At 40.9% G+C, this 19926-nt stretch overlaps 1 protein-coding gene across 2 annotated transcripts in view; it reads right to left on the bottom strand.

The window, feature by feature from the left end:
• ITPR2 (inositol 1,4,5-trisphosphate receptor type 2) overlaps positions 1-19926 on the bottom strand; it is a 2416542-nt gene that overhangs the window by 1230512 nt on the left and 1166104 nt on the right. The window lies entirely within an intron of this gene.

Here is a 19926-nt window from a genome sequence, read left to right as displayed (position 1 = left end):
CTAAGAAACCAGTCATTAGCCTGTGGAAGACCCTCCTGGAGTACACTGACATCATTTGGGGATTCAATAATTGCACCTAATTTGCAATTGTCTGTAAACTTGGTTAGTTTTGACCGGAACTTCTGATCAGTATATACCAAACAGTAGGGGCCCCAGCAATGACCCCTGTGGCACCTCACTGGTAACAGGTCTGTTTGCTGATGTGGAGTCACCAACTTTGATAGTGTGCATCCAGTTTGTGAGTCAGTTGGTACCCCATCTAACAATGAAAGGGTTTACATTCAGTTTGCTAACTTTATCGGTAATGCCTGAGTGTGGGTTTGCGTCGAAAGCCTTTGCCAAGTTGAAGTATGCTGTGTGTAAAGATATGCCTGCATTAATGACCCTGGACAAATTTTTAAAGAAATCCACCAGATTTAACAGGCAGGAACTGCCCCTGATGAAGCCGAATTGGGTAGGATCCAGGGTTTGGAGTATGCCTATGTCTTTATTTATGAGGTCCATAATGAGGCTGGTCAAGCTTATGGGTCTGTAATTCCCTGGGTCTGTTGCTAGGCCACCTTTGTGGAGGGGAATAACTGTTGCTGTTCTCCATTCTGCAGGAACAAAGCTTGTGGTTAGGTTATGATAGAGAAGAGTACTTAATGGTGATGCTAGTTCATGATCTATCCTGTTGAGAAGACAGCCTGGGATGCCATCTGCTCCCACAGAAGCTGTGCCTTTTGCCTTGTACAAGGCTTCGATGACCTGCTCTTCAGATACGTAGGGTGTGGGGGAAGGCTTGTAATAAGTTTGGAGGGGATACAAGTGATATTTCACCAAACCTATCTGCTAGCAGGTTTGCTATCTCTGTGGGGTCAGTGTGTGTGATACCATTGGTCACTACTTCTGCACCTTTTAGGCTATGTATGTAGCTGTAAAAGACCTTATGGTTATCATTGGCTGTGCTTGCTAAGTTTTTCTCAAAGAAGACCTTGGAGGATTTGGCAAGTTGTCTTACTGACACTGACCGTGACTTTCTATTTGTCCAGCCTGGTGCGTGGGGCATCCATGTGTCTCACTACTCAGTCTCCAATGACAAGAAAATGTGTTTTTTGAGTGTTACGCCTAATGGGTTTGGTAGGTGAGACACTGCTGTTATTATGTGTCATGGGTGCTGTATGAATTGTGTTAGTTGTATCAGTCTTGTGTTTTGGAGGTCTCTGGTGTTTCTGCAAATTTTATGATAGAACCTCCACGTATGTTGTTTTTTTGTGTTTGATGCATACTGTGTGTATGTGTAGTTGTACTATGTTCATGTGTAGTGGTGGTTGAGTTGACAAACTCTTCCATTTTATTGTTTGGAGTGAGAGGGCACAGATTCAAGATTCTTGGTGTAGCTACATCTCTCACATTGCATACTAGAATGAGCTATTAGTGGAGGGCTGTTGGTGTACATGAGGCGATTGCTACACTGTCTCAGGAGACCCAAGTCAATAAGGCTGGCAGGAGAAATAGGGGTAGTCCAACTGTCCATAATGCTTGGTTGAAGAATAGTATCACTAAGGGGGGACTTTTCAGGACTGACCAAGGAGGAGCTCAGTGGATGGATATTTCTTCCTGTTTTTTTTTTTTTTTGCTGGTGGTTTAATAGGTTACAAACTAGCAATATTTCTTAGACTGGGAAAGTACCAAGGATGAGGGCTACACTAATGTGCTACAGCTGCATCCAAAGGAAAAATTGTTGAATTTATCTGTTTGGCTATGGTACAAAATTGCGCGGCAGTGGGCAGTGCTGTGTGATTTGCAAATAAGCAGGAACCTTGTTCCTGCTGAAATGCAGGGCCTAAACACCAGAAGCTAAAAACTTGAAAAAAAAATCTAAAAAGGTTCAAAAGAACCAATGAGTATTCTTACTCCAAGCCCTAGACCAACCACCCTTCACCAAACAGGTTCCATTCAGCACACTCCTCTCATTAGAGTGCAGAAAGGCCCCTTCCAATCCAAGATGGCCTGGAAAATGTGCTCTGAACAAACAGCCACTACAAACAAACTCAGGTGCAGCAAACCTGTATCTGGACTAGGCTACAGCTACTAGCTACCCTAGTTTTGGCGGGAAACACTAGAGAATGTTTAACACAGCAGAAAAATAGCAGTGAGACACTAAAAAAAAGTCTAAAAGAGCAGAAAATCAGCAAGGAGACTCTAAATAATTTTTTAAACAGCTAACAAATCAGTTATTTTAACACTGGCGGGAAAACCAGAACAGTTTGCTTTGCAACAGTGAAGAGAACCAGCAAATACTTATACAGTGAAAATAGCAAAAAGAGCTGTGCAAGCAGTGAAAACAGCAATAAAATGCAATTTAACAGGCACAGATAGGCTGACAATTGCAGTACATCAGTGTACACAGTATATAAATGCAGTATTAAAGTAGGTGGCAGGTAATAAAAAGTGCAGTAGATACTATAAATAAGCAAAAAACAGACACTTTATGGTTTTTGGGAAGCTCAGAAGCCTCTAGTCATTTGGTATCTCATTTCAGAGTTGTGGCTGGTAGCCCACCTCATTTTAGCTCAGTACTACAACTCAAACCTAGGGCTCAAATACCAGAAGCTAACAACTTGAAAAAACTTTAAAAAGGTACAAAAGATCCAATGAAGATGCTCACTCCACAAGCCCTAGACCAAACAGCCTTCACCAGACAGGTTTGTTTACAATGTCCATTTATAGAAATGTATTAAAATTGCTAAGGTAGGCAGTATGCACCATTTGATCCTTATCTATTGCCTTGGTGACCTCCTCAAAAAAGTTCACCAGGTTCAGTAGGCATGACCTGCAGCTGATGAAACCAAACTGGGTTGGGTCCAGTGTCTGCAGGTTTCCTATGTCATTGCTAATTATTTCCATGACAATTATTTCCGTGGCTTTGCATATGACACTAGTCAGAATAATGGGTCTGTAGTTCCCATGATCCATTGATGGCCCATCTTCATGCAGGGGAGTGACCATTGCAGTCTGCTATTTGCTTGGCATGAAGCCTATCTGCAGGCTATGGCTGAACAGTAACTTCAGTGGCTCGGATACGTCATATTTCAGGTTATTTAGATCCTGGGATATATTATCTGGGCCTATTCTTGGCCTTAGAGATCACATCTAAGAACTGCTCTCTCTTGTGATAGTTGAGGGGTTATGTTACAATGTATTTCCTGGGGGTGGGGGGCTGGAAGTGAGGGCGGTTAAAGTTGGAGATGAATTTGTCACAAGACCTCTTAATTCTAGTGACAAAATACTTATTTTCACAACAAAAGCAAACAAAATAGCAAGTACTTCATTGTAGTCTTCCTCTCTTGCAAAAATGTGGAATTCCATTATACTCTAAAACAAATTGCCAGCATAAAATTCTTTAAATGTTAACTCAAATAATACTTTCTGAACTCCTGGTTTAATCTCAACCTCCTCCACTGTCCTTCACCTCCTCTATATATAATCCTACTTCTCTTAAGTTGAATATAGACCTTCTACTAACCCAGGGTCAGTACTAACTGTCACTATACCTTTGATCTTTCCTGGGTGCTACTATCATAAGGAAATCGTAGAGTTTATAATTGTCTTGTTATCTTATATTGTGATTTTTTTCCTCTTTTGGTATTGTCAAGGACAGTCATATTGGTGGCAATATGACATTACCATCTTTAACCTCATTCACCTATCTGTAATAATCTGTTATTTTTTTGTACTGAGGCCACAGAGGTGCAGCGGTTAAAATCCTATGTTGTCAATCATATTACTATTTTAAAGGATTCTAGGATGTTCTTATTGGACTTCTATGAAGCTACCAGACACCTCATTAACCAAGATGATCTAATGTTGGTCACCATGGACGTAAAGTCTTTATTCACTAACATTCCTAATGACAAAGGTTTGCAATTTATACAGACTTATCTAGGCACTCACTCATGCATGCCTCAAACAAAAATAGAATTTATTTGTACCCTATTGGAATTAGTCCTGGAAAGTAACGCATTTTTATTCAAAGACACAATTTATTTACAAAAGAATGGCGTAGCTATGGGCACTTCATGTGCCAATAGCTACGCCAATCTAGTAATGGCAAATTGGGAGGAAGACAAGTTATTTAATTTGGAAAGATATAAGAAATATGTGATTTTTTATAAGCGTTTCGTTGATGATCTTTTCTTTTTGTGGCAGGGTAGTGTTGAAGAATTGCTTATATTTACGAAGGAGGTGAATGAACTAACTTCCTTCCTAAAATTTACTATGACTTTCTCAGATACTAAGATTTCTTTTTTAGACATTAATATATGGCGTCTCCCCAATGGGGGGTTTAACACTAGTGTGCATAGGAAGCTATGTTATAAGAACAATTTACTAAATAGAGATAGTATGCATCCACCACACATTTTTAGAAATGTTATGAAAGGCCAAGGCATGCGGATATCAAGGTTAACACCTAATGAAGAATTATTTGAGGAAGAACTTAAAGATATGGAATTAAAACTTGGTGAAAAAAGCTACAAGCCTAAAGAAATAAGGGACACACTTAATGAAGTTCGAAATCTGAGACACAATAGAGCCACACCCATTTTTTCTGAGGCTGGTCTTAAGGAATATAAATCGAATACTATTAGTAATTTGATTGTTAAGAAAGATGTAGTCAGATATACAACTCACCATACACAGGATATTTATTATATAAAGGATTTAATTAATAAACATTGGGAAATACTTAGACTAGATCCTGAAGTTTCTAGACATATTGGTGAGCATCCCAATTTTGCTTATAAAAACAAAAACAATTTATATAACATGCTATGCTGCTCTCCTTTAACAAAAAGTAGTATTTCAATTGATTTCATGGGAACTAAGCCATGTAACAAATGTAATTATTGTTCCTATATTTTAAATACATCTATGTTTATACATCCTATGACAGGAGATTACTTTTTCATTAAAGTTAACGCGAACTGTGAAAGTAGACATTTAGTGTACTTGGCTAGATGTTCCCAATGCGCATCGTTTTACGTTGGTAAGACGAATCGCATGCTAAAACAGCGCATTCGTGAACACCTATATCAAATACGAATCAAATCTGAAGTGAATGCGCTATCGAAGCATGTTTTAGAGACTAATGAAAGTCACAAATTTACTTTTTTGGTATTGCAAATTTTGGAGCCATCTAATAGATGGGGTGACATTAAAAATGTAACTGAATCACTAGAAACCCAGTGGATCATTAGAACTAAGGCTCATATTCCCCCGGGGCTTAATGATAGAGTGCCCCTGAAACCTATACTCAAGAATAGAAGACATAGGATCTGATATAGGTTTAATTATATTAGCAGGGGGTATTTGTATTAATGACCATTGTTATTATTATAGTTCTATATATAAAAATTTAGTTTATTATTATTAAAAATATACACATTTTTAAATGTTTTTAACATTCTTGTTATTATTGTTGATGTTTTAAATGTTTTTAAAAAATCAGTATTTGCTAATATACACAGATTTTTATAATCCATGTATAAACAATTTAATAACTTATTATTAAGCCTATGCTTTCATTTTGTTTCTGAGGAGAGCATATTGGTTAAAGCAATATACTGTTACTGATTAGATAATTGCTTTTTTAATTAGTTCGCTTAACTGATGGAACTAGTATAAATTGAATGCAATGCCATGCAATGTTACTGGTTTGAAAAAGCATTTTGCGAAAGCGCTCACCGTGGATCCATTAAACCTGTGTTTTTACTGCATACGACTGGCTTCAGTGTTCCTTCGTTCTATTAGGAATCTTTCCACCTGCCTTTATAATTGTTGGTCTGAATAGACTAAACTTCTTGAGGTTTGCTGCATTTTTTGGTTTGTCTACTTATTTCAAGCACTACGGAACTGGGTCTGAACAGACGTGAACTTTTAAGGAACTGTACTATTGACTTTGTGCTTCCTATGCTTACTAATTTTACATGTGGAGTTGTTACCAGCTACACACAATTTTTTCCGCATTAATCTGGCTTTTGTATTGCTGGTAATCTTTGGCGTGTTATTTGCAGCATTTTTACTCATATATATATATATATATATATATATATATATATATATATATATATATATATATATATACCAACTCCGAGGTTGCACAACAGTGGAGAAAAAAGCAAACTTTACTATTGGTGAAAGCAATTTTTGCGAACAGCACTTGCTCGTTTTGCAGTCCCATTTACAACAGATTTCCAAGGAACTATGAGAAATCAACACTAACTTTTGTGTTAGAATGTGATGAATAAAAAAGACTAAATTGCATTTTCTGCCTCCTGTCTAGTTAGATGTTTTTCTTTTCTGCTGTTCCCTTTTCTTAGAATATCTTTAAAGTCATTCTTAACACCTACCAGTGTTCTCAAGTGAGTTACAAACACAGAAGCACTAAGCAAAATGGAACAATGCAAAATAGAAGGAAAATTACTAAAACAATGAAGACTTAAAAATAAAATAAACAATATGTGGTAGCAATATCACCAAACATTAACTGGGGTATTTATTTTTGGCTCCTGTAGATTTCTACTTTTAACTTCACCTTAGGACAAAATGGTTAGTTAAGCTTCCTTGAGTCCCATTTTGTCAATGGAACAGTTGTGCAAAATGGCCCTTTTGCCCTGAGCTGATTATCACTGTGGAGATTATTATATTTAATAAAGTTGTGCAGGATGTGTATTCCCTTCAGCAGATATGTGAATCCTTTTCCTTCCCTGCATCCAGAATGGACTTCATGACTTTCAGTTTCATGCATCTGTCCCATCAATGAAATGAGACTCCAGGACGTCACTCAAATATGGACTAAACCACACTGGTATAAGCAAACAACCCTACATAAGTGAGTTTATTTGTGTAACTTCACTTTAGGGTTAGTGTATTTGTGTAACAGTTAATGTCCTATCATGCATTACTGTTTTAACTATACAGAGTACTATATATAACTTCACTGTTTGTTATAGTTAGCAGCCATTAATAAATCTTTCATATCAAAAGGGGGGAAATGAATGCTATTTTTTGTCCCTTGTGTCCAGCATACACTATATTTTTAAGGTTGAAAATGGTGCCACTCTGCTGAACTGAGCACTGATGAAAACCTAGGTTGTACTTTTCTCTATTTCGAAATGTTTTACACATTATGGTTAAATGAGAAACGAAAATGGTAAATGACTATCTGGAAACTAAACATACACTTGAACAAAAACATTGTATTAGCTAGAACTTTCATTTTAGTGAACTTTAAGTTACTGATTTATTCTTAAGTAGCAAATGGTCCAGCCTTATAATAATCATTACAAAATGAACAGTAAGATATTTGTAGTCAGCCTACAGTAAAATGTTAGAATGCTCATACCATGACTGAGAATTCAGGTCGTCAAAACTTAAAGCCAACATCATTAGAGTAAACTTATGTTATGATGTTTGTGGGCCTAGTTGTTTGTTAGAGGATGTTTTCTGAGCTCATTGTCCAGACCATCTTAGTTAGCAAAGACCATCCCCCACTTCAGTGAGAGTTTAGTGCTTATGGTCATTGTCTAGTTGGGTTGCCAGGTCTGCAGCTTGGAGAAAGCACCTCAATGGTTCATTTTGAACTTTTTTTAAAGTTGTTTCAGGTTTCAACTTTCTGTTACTTAAGAAGTTAACTTGAGTGTTTCAGCCATTACACACAGAGCTATCTGAGGAGGAGCATCTGATCAGTGATATATAGCAGTAAGTAGCCTGTTATTTTGCTTCTTTTTAGTATTTATTGCTTATTCTATATATGTATATATATATATATATATATATAGGAATTTTATTGTATATTGCATACTTGTACTGTATTTCATAGCTATTGGCTCACTGCTGGTTTTCTAATGTGATAAACATTTCTGTAGTGTTTTCTGCTTAAAATAGTTTAGATAGCAGCTGTAATATTCTCCATATTCCTGATCGTGTTTGTGGGCCTAGTTGTTTGTTAAAGGCTGTTTTCTGAGCTCAATGTCCAGGCCATCTTAGTTAGCAAAGACCATCCCCCACTTCAGTGAGAGTTTAGTATTTATGGTCATTGTCTAGTTGGGTTGCCAGGTCTACAGCTTGGAGAAAGCACCTCATTGGTTCTTTTGAACTTTTTTTAAAGTTGTTTAAGGTTTCAACTTTCTATTACTTAAGAAGTTAACTTGAGTGTTTCAGCCATTACACACACAGCTATCTGAGGAGGAGCATCTGATCTGTGATATATAGCAGTAAGTAGCCTGTTATTTTGCTTATTTTTAGTATGTATTGCTTATTCTAGATATTTACAGAAATGTTGTTGTATACTTGTACTGTATTTTGTAGCTATTGGCTAACTGCTGGTTTTCTGCTGTGATAAAACATTTTTGCAGTGTTTTCTGCCTAAATAGCTTCCCACTCTCCCTATATACCCTGCTGGTCTTGCACTTGCCCGCTTCTACTCTAAATTTGATCTGGGACACTCCTCCCAGTCTAATCTCATTAGCTCATTCTACCTAATACAGAGAGAACATCTGAGAAGGCCAACCCACTTAGTTTCTTTCCTTCTGTTCCTCCTTTCTCCTTTTCTTAAAAAAAATGCCTGAATCTCCTTGTGTGCTGACTGTGCTTCTCAAACATTTTGGAACTATAGAGTATATTTTAGTGCATTTACTAAAACTGCATTTGCCTTAATATTGCTACAACTCAAGTGCTCTAGGTTGCATTGCATCTGAATTGTTTTAGTGTTATTTTAGCTGCTTTTCTGTATATATAGACTTTTCTGTATATGTAGACTAGCTACTTATTCTACTGTATTACTGCCTCTTAAATCATTTTTTCAGTTGTGCACTTGGCTTGCTTCATTTAAAAAGTTTTAAGTGCGTTAGCCTTTTCTGTGTTTATTTACATTGTTTAGCCTGTTTAACCTAACAAAAATAAACAAAAAAATACTATCTTGTTCGCTCATTTCCCGCCTTTCCTAGCTAGTATAGTCCAAATCCCAGGCTTTGCTTTCAGGACTTTATTTTCTGTGTTCAGAGCTACCCAGACCTTGCTTTGGTAGAGGGAAGTCCTACTCCTTACCAGTGGGAATGGTGAGCATTGTACTGCCTATCTAACACTAGAGGAGTGGTTTTTAGCTCTTAAACTGTAATTTTATTAGCCATTTTTGGGCTGATTTCTACCCCTTTCAACTTTCTGGCTTAAAAACACATGAGTTTGTGTGCGTTTTTTGCATCGTGCAGCATCTTGGGGCTACGGTTAAACTATTCCGTGCCAGAAAGTCTGCTCTTCAAAATTTTCCTTAGAACTAGCTGGTTTCTCAGTAGTAGCACTAAAATCTGAACTCCTGTGACTAGCACCTGCTCTAGAACCTGCTGGAAAGCACTAGGGAGCATTAAACTGATACAATCACTCAACTCTCTCTTTGTTAATAAGGAGAAATTAGCCGTAGGCACTAAACAGCCTATAACTGCAAAGTACCTTGCAAAGGTAAGGGAAAACAGCTCTTGTACCTTACAAAAAAAGCACCTAAATAGGCATGTCCAAGGGTCAGCTTTCGGTGATTTTTCCTGTCCACCTGTTGAATCTGGGCATACTGGGACAATGCAGCAACTGCCTCATGTACACAGACAACCCTCTCCTCCTACCATCCAACACTACAACCTGCGAGAGATTCACTTACATAGCCAAATTGGAAGCAAAGCTCTCTCCAGCCAAGATTGTGCTAGACAGTGAAGAGGAGAAAGTTAACACCTGCACTACCCCTCAAGCAACACATAGCCCTTCAAAACCCACACCATCAACAACCACACAGAGCAACATTAAACCCACATATCTGGAGGCCCTTAACATTAACCTGCCCAAACAACAAGGACCTCCAAAGCTGAAACACAAACAAACACCAGCCACAACCAAAATGACACATAGCTCACAACACCGGTGTGCCACCCAACAACAGCTCCTAAGGCAAGACAACGTACCCAACACTTTAGTCATAGGTTACTCTATAGTCAGGCACACTGATGTCCCACTCGCCAGGCTGAGCAAGGAGAAAATTACAGTCAGCTGCCTGTCTGGTGCTAGGATCTGCCACATAACACATGCACTTAAGTCACTCCACAACAAGTACAAATTCGACTCTGTCATTGTCCATGTTGGAGTGAATGACCTGAGACGTACCTCCCTGGACTACATGAAAAGCGACATGGAACAGCTCTCAGATCACGTGACCCAGGCAGGTATGACCCTAGCCCTGAGTAGCATCCTGCCTTCGCCCAGAATGATACCACAGTACAAGGACAAAATAATGGACTTCAACAATTGGATAAGCTTCTGGTGTCATTCAAAGGGGATCCAGTATCTGCCTGCCTGGGACGACATGATCGACAAACCACGATACTTTGCCAGAGACGGTCTGCACCTGTCACCCCTGAGATTCAGATTACGGGCTAAAGCTCTTGCCACCCCTATAGTGCCTTTTTAGGCAAAGTTCAAAGGACAAAACCACCACCGTAACAGATACAAGCATGCAAAATCTGAAGGTAATTCTACTCAATGCTAGAAGTCTAAACCTCAAAATGCACTCGAGGCACTCCTAAAAATGGAGAACATGGATATCTGTGCAGTAACTGAGACCTGGTTCAAGGCTCCAGAGAGCACCCCTGCAATACCAGGCTACAACTCTTACCACACTTTTCGGCCACCAAACCAAGACCGAAACACTAAAAGTGGAGGAGTGTCCATATTCACCAAGGATATTCACACCTCCAGGCTAGTTGCCCAACACAATGCATCTGAAATTCTCCAGGTGCAACTAACACTAGGTAAGACTACAATTCAAATTGTAGTTTGCTACAGATCCCCCACCATTCCCCAAGATTCTCACTACACCTTTCTAAACATACTGGAAAATATTAAGATACAATCAAACACCCTAATACTGGGTGATTTCAACTACCCTGCCATTAACTGGGATTACCTCAGTGTCACTGCTCGACAGAGGCACAGCAAAATAATGGGTATAGTTCCCCATACTAAAGGGGTGGCGTAAGCCACAAAACGATGGGCTAGGCTTGTAAATGCCCTCGGGCAGATAGCCTAGTATGAACCTATGAACCTATGAACCTATGAAAACTACTCGGGTACCAACACCTTTTCCCAACGGTTCTTGGAATTCATAAATTCCAACACCCTGGATCAATTAATCCATTGTCCCACCAGGGGCTCCAATACCCTAGACCTGTTCATTACCAACATGGGAGATAGATGCTCCACACCAGTGGTCACCCTCTCATTGGTCAGGTCTGACCATAAGCTAATTACCCTTGACATCCACATCCCACCCCCACCCCCCAGTAAGAAAACCTCCATAAAAAACGTCTCCAAAGCCAACTTCATGCTACTCAATTCAGAAATGACAAACTTCATGACACCCATGCAGATGGGAGCTGAAAGTTCGACTGCTGAATCCTACACTGAGGCACTGTACGAGCGTATCCACTTGCGCATGAATCGTGCCATCCCAAATAGAACCAAGACGCTCTCCTCCTAAAAAAAGGAAACCAATCTGGTGGTCCCCTGCCATAAACAAACTACACAACAGAAGGAAGAAACTGTTGCAGAAAAGAGGAAAATCCCAGGATGCAAAAAACTCCCTTACCAGCCTCAGTAAGAAACTGAGATCCCTCATAAAATCCTCCAAAGCTAGTTACGAAAATAAAATTGCCAAATATTCCAATGACAACCACAAGGCATTCCATAGTTATGTCAGGAATCTAAATGGCAATGCTCAGATCTGCTCTGAGCTACAACAGAATGGCATTAAATATACTGATCCAAAAAATATTCCCAATATCCTGGCAGATCAATTTAGTGCCAACTTCACCCCCCTCTCACCCCCTAAAGGGTCCATATCAATACCAAAAGACTGCCAAATTCCAGGAATCACGGCCACAGAGGTAGAAACCGCACTCTCCAAAGCTAAGAAAACAGCATCTATGGGACCAGGTGACGTCCCGAGCTGTGTACTACATGAACTACAAAATGAACTAACACCTCACCTAAGTGTCATGTTTAATCATAGTCTCACCTCAGGCTTCGTGCCCACTGAGTGGTGCACAACTCCAGATATCCCTCTCCACAAGGGGGGATCCACCTTCGATCCCGGGAACTACCATCCCATCAGTCTGATGAGCCTGATCTGCAAGGGCATGGAACGCATTACCATGGAACTTATAAACAAAGACATTGTCAACCTTCAAACACTGGACCCCAGCCAGTTTGGGTACGTGAAGGGTTGATCTTGTCTCCTGAACCTGATTGACTTCTTCGAATCAGTCTCCAGAGCTGTGGATGAGGGTAAGGCAGTCCACACAGCCTATCTGGACCTCGCCAAAGCCTTCAACACCAGCCCCCACTCTGGAATCATAGATAAACTTACTAAGCTGGGCATAAATCTCTTTGTCACTTGATGGGTTGTCAACTGGCTTATTGAGAGAACCCAGATTGTAAAAGTAGCCGACTCCAAATCCAGTTCCAGACAAGTGACAAGTGGAGTACCTCAGGGTTCAGTCCTGGGACTGCTCTTGTTTGGCATCTACTTCTCTGAAGTACAGGCCAACACTAAGGGACTATGGCTAACAAAGTTCACGGATGACTGCAAACTGGGAGCCATTACTGAATCTCCAAATAATGTGGATATTCGACAAAACAGCCTTACAGAAACAGATGCCTGGTGCCAGAGCCATGGGCTCAAGCTTAATGCCAAGAAATGTATAGTTATCCCCTTTGGGAAAAACCATGTACCCATGAATTACCACATAGGTGGCAGTACACTAAACACCAAAAAATTGTGATGAGAGACTTGGGGACACAGGTGGACAGTGGTCTCACCTTCGATAACCACAACACCACAACAGTCAGGAAATCTTTCTATGTGGCACACCTCATCACTAAGTGCTTTTCATCTAGAAAAAAGGAGGTCCTTGTCCCACTGTACTCATCCCTCATCAGACCCATTATAGAGTACAACGCCCCGCCCCATCTGGTTATGTACCTCCCAAGATATCTGCAACAGCTGGAAGGCAACAGAAATACCTCACTAAACAAATTACAAGCCTAAAGCAGATGCCCTATGTTGACCATCTAAAAAAACTCCAGCTATACTCTGTGGCATATTGTCTACTCAGAGATGATCTCTGTTTAACATACAAGGCCATGTCAAACCCTGAGGTGTTGGACATGCTCCACTTAAAGAAATCCCAGTCCCTCAGAGCCACACGCTCCAGGGATCTAAACCTTGTCATCACAATGAACAAAACATGCTGGAGGGACAGGTTCCTGACCCAGAGACTCCTCATACTCTGGAATAGACTGCCCTTACATGTCAAGCAGAGCGCCTCCTTGGCCCTCTTCAAAAGGAACCTTGACGACTGGATGGGAGATAGGAAATTCACCCCGGGGATCATGTCAGTCACCCTGCTAGACAGGGGTCCAGGGAAGTAAATATTGTGGGAAGAAATATCCAGGGAATTGTTATGGCTAGGCTTGTATAGGTCCCTAGGGCTGACAGCCTAGTACCAACTTATGAACCTATGATGGCTCAGTAAGGGAGATTACATCCTGAATTTCTTCAAACCAGGTAAACAAAATGACCAGTAATAACAGGCAGAACCATAAAAAAAGATATGAAATAAAATAAATAATTCCACAACTTTTTCTCTTTCAATAAGCTTGTAACATTCTAAACCACACAGATACTACTTAACCCCAACACTGTGAAGATAGATGCATGCCACTGAAGATATGGCAGGAAATGGTACTGGTATATTCCTGAGGAGTAGCTTGGTGAGTTTTCTAGAGGAAACCAAGAAAATACAACCAGACTGAAAAATGAAAAACAAAGCTGGTGGACTACTACGGGCAGTAACAACTAATTTATTGTTATCGGATCTGATAAAGTCTGTTCAGTGCAACAGACGAAAAGCGCTTCAATAAATTAGTTGCTACTGCCCATAGTAGTCCACCAGCTTTGTTTTTTTTTTTTTTTGTTTTGTTTGTTTTTTTTAGTTTTCTAGAGGACTACAAATCTCCCAGATAGTGACCACCTCACATTCATGGCTAGAAGGAGATATGAGAAAAAACGATCCATTTCTAACACTAGGTTGTGAATCAGCTTGAGTGGGAAATACCAGGAGATATGACTACTATAAACTTCAGCACAGCTGTTGACAGGGTCCCGCATGGGAGGCTGATAGAAACACTGGAAGGGGTTAACAATCTGAATAGATATATGGCTGAAAGCCAGAATAGAGGGTTGGGGTAAAAGGGATGATACCAGGAATTAGAAAAGTGGCCAAGTACTACAGGGTTCTATCCTGGGTCCAGTACTCCTCAGCATGATGGAACAGAGAACAGAACCAGCCTTATTGATTATGACACAAAGGTCGTTCTGACATTGGAAAATGGTGGGGGAAAGACCTGGGGTGGTAAGATTTTGGAAAGCTAAATAGCTGGGTAGAAGTGTGGTAAATGAGGTTCAGTATAAAAAAATACAAAGTTTTACACTTAGGTCACATCAGTTATGGTGTAAATTATCAGTGAGGAACACTGGAATTGATGGTAGCAAAGAATGAACGGTATCTGGAAGTATTTCTTTTTTGTTTGTCTTGCTTTAGTCCAAAGACTTTGCTTCCTGTTCACAAGTGATTCATTTGTTCCTCAACCTGAGCAAGAGCCCAGTGGGACAATCATTCTCCAGTGGAGGCAAGAGTTAAGTATTATGGAATGGGACAGTCTACATATCCAGTGAACTGCGCTATGGCACACCTATTAGTCACCACTACTTTTTTTTTTTTTTTTTTTTTTTTTTTTTAGTCTGAAGTTCAGTTTTAGAAGTTTAATATTTTTGTGTGGTTTTTCCACAATGTGTTGAATTATGTGAGCCAGAAGATTGCTTTCTTTGGGAAGGTTTCCCTTTTCTCTGCTCTGGTGCAAATGGGGAGTTGGAATTCATAATTTAGAGGGGATAGGGTTAGAACCCCCCATCATGGGGGGTTAGGGCAGCTTGCCTCATGCAAATATGAAAAATATTTTTTTAGTTTTTTTATCTTACCATTTTTTAATTGTATATTTCAGTGAACAATGAGTCGATAAAAGGTGCACAATAGCATGCTCCACCATAACCGCTCTTGGAAAGTGCATACAAGCTATCAGACAAGTACAACCTTCCAGCAAAGAGGTGCAATGTTGGGCAGTGTAGACATAGTACAGTTGTGTACACTTACCATAAATGTAGTTGTTCGAGTGTATTCTTTGTTGCAGTCATCACACTTGGGTTATCTGCCTGCAGGTAGCCCTCAGTCGGCCCAAATACCAAGCATAAATTGAGAGGTTTTCCCATGTAAAGGCTAGGGCATCCACATTCCATGCTTGGCTGTAGGGATTTCTGGTGCAAAATTTGCTCAATTGATGGTTTTGGGGGGGAGGCAAAGTTGGGTTCCAGTTTCCACTCGTGTGGGTCCAGTAGATTTCTGCTTAAGTCATCTGCCAGTGAATTTTGTTTGCCTGTCAGGAATTGAGCTTGCAGGTGCACTTGGTTGCTCAAGGCTGTGTTCCACAGGGCCATGGCTAGCCTGCAGAGTGGGGAGGAATGAGTTCCCCTCTGCTTGTTTATGTACCACATAACTGTGGTGTTGTCTGTCTTTATCAAGAGTTGTCCTGGAAGGATAAGGTATTTGAAGGCTGTCAGAGCATTCTGTACAGCTAACATTTATTTCTGATTGATATGTAGGTGAATTTGTCCTGGGCTCCACTTTCCCTGAATGCATTTGCCTGCCATGTGAGCTCCCCATGCATAGTCTGATGCATCTGTTGTCAGGGTTTGGGTGGCGAGGGGTTGAGTGAAAGGGAGTCCCTTGTTGTGGTTGCATGCCTCTGCCCACCAAAGGAACTCTGCCCTTAAGACAGGGAATGATAGGAATAACTGTTTCCAGGTCCTGAGAATGTTGGCACCAAAGACTTTTTAAGTACCACTGAAGTTTCCTCATATGCAGTCTTGCATATGGAATTAGCAGAATGCATGAGGCCATGAACCCTAGGGCTTGCAGTATTTTTCTTGCAGACAGCTGGTTTCTGGTGGCCATTAGTTTGAAGTAGTTTGTCAAATAAACCTGCTTTTCTGGAGTAAGGATTGCCATCTGGGAAGTTGTGTTAAAGCTTGCTCCCAGGAATATAATCTTTTGGTTGGGCACCAGATGTGATTTATTTTCATTGATGGTGTACCCCAGAGAAGTTAGAAGTCTCTTTACAAATGCCAGGTGCTGAAGTAGCAATTCCTGACTGTCTGCCTGAATCAGGCAATCATCCAAGTATGGATAAATTTGAATATTTCTCTGCCTGCAGTATGCAATGGCTGGAGCCAGGCACTTTGTGAATACCCTGGACGCAGTAGATCAGCCAAAGGGAAGTGCAGATAACTGATAGTGCATAGAGCCTGCCCTGAAACGTAGATATTTCCTGCAAAATTCCCTTATGGGGATGTGCAGATAAGCTTCTATTAGGTCTAGGGTGACTAGCCCAGAGTCTTTGGCTAGCATAGGAATCAGCTGTTGTAGTGTAAGCATTTTGAATTTTGGGACCACCAGGAAAGTATTGAGAATGGACAGGTCTAGGATAGGGCACCAAGAGCCCTTTTTTCTGGGCACCAGAAACAGTCTGGAGTAGAAACCCTGTCCTCTTTGCTCTATTGGAACAGGTTGAATAGCCCTGATACTGAGAAGAGAAAGTACTTGCTTTTGAGCCTCTGCTCACTGGTTTGGAGGAAGGTCTGGCAACCCGCTTTGGGTTGGCAGTGAGTGGAAGTAGAATCTGTATCTCTGGGATACAATGTTTAGGACCCATCGGTCCTGGGTAATGGACATCCAGTTTTTTGCATGCAGGGCGAGTTTTCCTCCTAGGGGTGCAAGTACTTGGGCATGGCTGGGAAGGATGATAGACGAGTCATTGTGAATTTTTTCCATAAGGGAGTGGCTTACCATTCACTATTTTTGAGGGGGAGCACTCCATTGTTTAGATCTCTGCATACCCTGTGACTGTGGCCTTGGTGGTCTGTTGCTCCTGGGTTTGGGCTGAGAAGACCAGGAAGGGACCAGAAAGAACCCGTTTTTAGAAGGCCAATGCCTACTGAATCTAGGTGGTTGTACCTGTAAAAAATCTTTAACAGTTTGCATAGATTTAGCTTCTTCCTCCATCTTTTTAAGAACCTCTTCTGCTTTTGTGCCAAACAAGCGTTCCTGGTTTAATAGAGCATCTAGTAATTTTGCTTTGACATGAACTGCAAGATTTGTTCCTTCAGCCAAGCATGCCTTCTTAGTACAGACCCAGTGACAGCAGCCCTGCAAGATGCTTCTAAGGCATCAAAACCACACTGCAACGTATGTTTACTGACTTGGTTTGCAGAATGCATTAACTCTTGTAAATCTTTATTTTCTGCAAAATCCAGAAGCAACAACATTTTTTGTTTAATTAGTTCCATAATATGCTGCTGATACTCCAACATGTGAAACTGGCAATTTAAAGCCCTGAAGAGTTGCAGAGTTATATACCTTCTTGCCCCATCTGTCTAAAGCCCTTGAATCCCTGTCCGAAGGGGTAGGATTTTTGGCTGTAGTAGCCTTAATACCTTTAGGTCCCTGGGAAATGGTCTCTGGATCTGCAGTGGGATTCTTAAAGAGAAAGTTTTGAGAGTCAGGTACCCTGTAGTATCTGTCAGGCTTTCTAGGAGCTGGTGGTAAAGTATCAGGAGTAAGATCGGATTCCATGAAAACATCATCTACAATATCTAGGACAGGACGTATAGCTAGTGGCCTGTGCTGAGGCAAGTCTAAAAATTCTCTGAGTCTCTTTTTGGACTGTGGGTAGTCCTGGCATTCCCAGTGGAAATGCTCTCTTAAGGTATGCAAGATTTCACCAAAAAAAAAGTCCTCTGGAGGGGAGGCAGATGGAATGGAATCCTCTGCATCTGAATCCTCATAGGTAGATAAGGGTATGTCCTGGTAATTAGAGGGATCAAAGTCATCGGATTCATGGTCTGTTGAAGGGAAATAGATTCTTTGTCTTTTAGAGGGGGAAGGCTGGCTTCCCCTAATTAGAGTTATAAGGTCTTCAGCCATTCTACGCATTTGTTTCTGTGGGATGGAAGCTTGAGCATGCACTTTAGTCGTTTTTTAGGCGTAGTGTGAACTCTGGGCCAGAGAAACTCAGTTGTTTTAGTCTGAAACAAAGTAGATGGTTTAATACAAACATCAGAAGGTTGGAATACAGAAGCCAGTTCCTGCACAGCGGCTCCGGACCCATGCAAGGTAGAGACATCCGCAAGTTCCATAATCGAAGAAACATCTTGCGGTATACCGGACTCAGAATGGGTCTTAGCAGAGGCCTGCAAATTTGTACAAGTGGGTATCACAGGCTGCGAAGGCGCCTCACTGAGTACCGGTGGACTGGCGCCTAGCTTAATGGAAGCATCGTCGGCAGTTTTGGACCTATGCGGACTGTCTCTGTCTTTGCCCTTATGTTTTTTCAGAAGAATGGTAGTCAGATGGCTTACCGAAGCCATTTCAGAATATGAAGAACGAGAATGAAAGAATTTAGCAACAAAGATAGCCCGACGACGAATAGTTTGGGCGTTAAACAAGGCACAAAACTGACAGAAAGGAACGTCATGGTCTGGGCCTAAACAGGTGATGCAGTAAGAATGGAAATCTCTCTGAGGTACTTGCTTTCCACAGGCAAGACAATTGTTAACTTTTTCTGACATTGGTTAGAGCAAGAAAAAAAGAATCCCCAATGGGGTACTTAGCTTTAGAAGACTTCAGGTTTGAAACTCGAAAAACAAAAATTTTAGGTAGTGGCCAACTGGCCCTTGCGAACTGCTTCTGCTTTGGGCTCCCGCACAGCAAGAAAAGCTGATGTAATGGTGTCAGCTGCATGTTTTATACCCCTGATGACCTGATGTCATGGAGGAAACGACAGCATCCGATGCAGAAATCCTAAGACTCTTTCATTCGGGCTGACTGAGGGCTACCTGCAAGCAGATAACCCAAGTGTGATGACTGCAACAGTGAAACACGAAGAACATGCTATGTTCCTTGCTGAAGGCAATACACCGACTCTTGCAGATGTCAGTAATGTGAGAGCACACCTGCCTCCTTTCCCACAGGACAGGAAGATCAGGGACCATTAATTGCACCCTGAATTACACCACCAGCAGGACAGTGAGAGGGCAGTAGTAGCAGCAAAGAGGTAATGCATCTACTCTAGAAATTCCTGGTTAGCTAACATTCATAAGTACAGTGTACCGTTATGGACAACACACAAAGAAAAGGACACAAGTCTGCTGGAATGAATCTAAGAAAACCATCAGAAAGATTTGCGGAATGGTGGAGAAGAGATATGACCAGAAACAAAAGGAGATATAACTCTTCTCCCACAGTACAAGGGGGGTGGGGAGGTTCTAATAATGATAATGCACAAGATCATGACTGGGAGATGTGAAGGGGTTACCTCAAGCAGGAAAGACAGATGGGGAAGGAAGGGGCACAGTTAGCAGTTTCTATAGACTCCTTGGTCTCTAAAACTAATATTTTACAGAGACAGCTGTATACCTAGAGAATGGATTACCACTGTAGGTGCTGAACAGGGAATCAATATAAGCATTCAAGATGGCATAGGACTGGTTGGGGGAAGGAAAAAAATTGAGAGAGATGACAGAATGTAAAATGTACTTAAAAGGCATGCTATGTAATTGTAAGGTGAGTGTCAGAGGTCATCCAGGACAGCACAGTTATTCTCACAGGCAAACTAGATGACTGCTATTAGTAAAGAAAAGATCAAGACGAAATGAACAGGAAGCAACAGGAA

The sequence above is a fragment of the Protopterus annectens genome, chromosome 11.part0, assembly GCF_019279795.1.
Source record: "Protopterus annectens isolate FY-2018-M chromosome 11.part0, PAN1.0, whole genome shotgun sequence".
In the NCBI taxonomy this organism is placed as follows: domain Eukaryota; kingdom Metazoa; phylum Chordata; order Ceratodontiformes; family Protopteridae; genus Protopterus; species Protopterus annectens.
Note: the sequence above shows the minus strand (reverse complement) of the source record. Positions and strands in the feature narration are given on the sequence as shown.